The 1548-nt window shown below is 37.3% G+C and overlaps 1 non-coding gene across 1 annotated transcript; it reads right to left on the bottom strand.

The window, feature by feature from the left end:
* Positions 1 to 383: 383 nt before the first annotated feature.
* LOC120208274 lies at positions 384 to 490 on the bottom strand. Its single transcript, XR_005524301.1, has one exon. It is a non-coding gene; the product is annotated as a small nucleolar RNA R71 (small nucleolar RNA).
* Positions 491 to 1548: the final 1058 nt, after the last annotated feature.

Genomic DNA, 1548 nt, shown 5'->3' with positions numbered 1-1548 from the left:
ACATGGATGACCGCAACCGACTGATCAGGGAACACATTGTGCCAAAACTGGATTACTTTAAACCTAGCATTGTCCGACCAACCATTCATGCTGCCCACTTTGAATTGAAGCCATTGATGTTCCAAATAATGCAGTCAACATGGCAATATAGCGGTTCATTTACTGAGGATCGGATAGCACATCTTAGAGCATTCATAGAGGTATGTGACTCGTTTGTATAATAAGGAGTACCTAAGGAAGCATTAAAGCTAAATTTGTTTCCATACTCGCTCTATGACAAAGCTAGAGCTTTGCTTAACTTACTGTCGCCTGTTGTTATAGCATCATGGAATCATTTAGCACAAAATATTTTACTGAGATTCAATCCGCCTAATATGAATGCCAAGCTTAGGAGTGACTTAACATCCTTCAAGCAGTTGGAAGATGAAAATTTGTGTGAGGCATGGGAACACTTTAAGGATTTACGGCATAAATGCCCAATGCATGGACTTCCACATTGGACTCAAATGGAAATGTTTTATAATGGATTGAACATGAAAACGCGTATGGTTGTTGATGCTTCTTCCAATGGAGCATTTTTGGATAAGACTTATAATGAGAAAGGATATCTAACAGTGATTATCAATACCCAAACATGAGGAACATGTTTGGCAGACGCAATGCTACAGTAGTGGATATTGATGCCTTCAATTGAACGGCTTCACAAATCACAGCATTGACAGATATGGTGAAAAAATTGTAAACACGTGGGGGTATCTATGAGGTATAATCCGTATATCTTCTTTCATATGTTTATTGTAGTAATGATCATAACTATGAACAATGCCCATAAAACCCTAAATTTATATATTACATGAGAAATTACAATATAAATAATATCTCCAATGCGTATGGAAACACATACAATGTCAACTTCCTCAACCATCCTAATTTAAAACAAACGATGCCCCAATGTCAATTAAAACAACATGCAACACCGCTATAACAATGTCAAAACTATCAAAGGTAACAGGCAAACCAAGCCTCGTTCTTAACATCTCTTGAATCTTGGTTGAAGGAATTCATGTCAAGGATCAAGGCAATAATCCAAAGTCAATCAACATCATTAAGGGAATTAGAAAATCAAGTGAGACAGTTGGAAAATGCTATTAGTAACAAGAAGTAAAGAACACTACTTAGTGACACCAAGAATTTAAATCCTCAAGGTAAAGCCCATTCTAATGAGCATTATAAAGACATCACTAAAAGAAGTGGTCTTCATATTGGGAAGCCGGCTGAAAAGCCTAGGAAGAAAGATGATGAGAGGCTTGGATAGTAAGATAAGGGTAAGGAAAAGAAAGTGGACCTCGAGCCACAAGTTCTTGATGTTAAAATAAGGGAGACGGGACAATGTAGTAATTATGGGACAGTGCCAACAACAATGCAGCAACACTACCACATGTGTTAAATTTGATACCGAGACAGCCAAATCCAAGGCCTACACCATCATTTCCTCAAATATTTAAGAAGACCAAGGAAGACCAATAGTTCAAAGTATTCATTGATGTG

This window comes from Hibiscus syriacus, unplaced genomic scaffold, assembly GCF_006381635.1.
Source record: "Hibiscus syriacus cultivar Baekdansim isolate YM2019G1 unplaced genomic scaffold, ASM638163v2 tig00016106_pilon, whole genome shotgun sequence".
Lineage (NCBI taxonomy): Eukaryota > Viridiplantae > Streptophyta > Magnoliopsida > Malvales > Malvaceae > Hibiscus > Hibiscus syriacus.
Note: the sequence above shows the minus strand (reverse complement) of the source record. Positions and strands in the feature narration are given on the sequence as shown.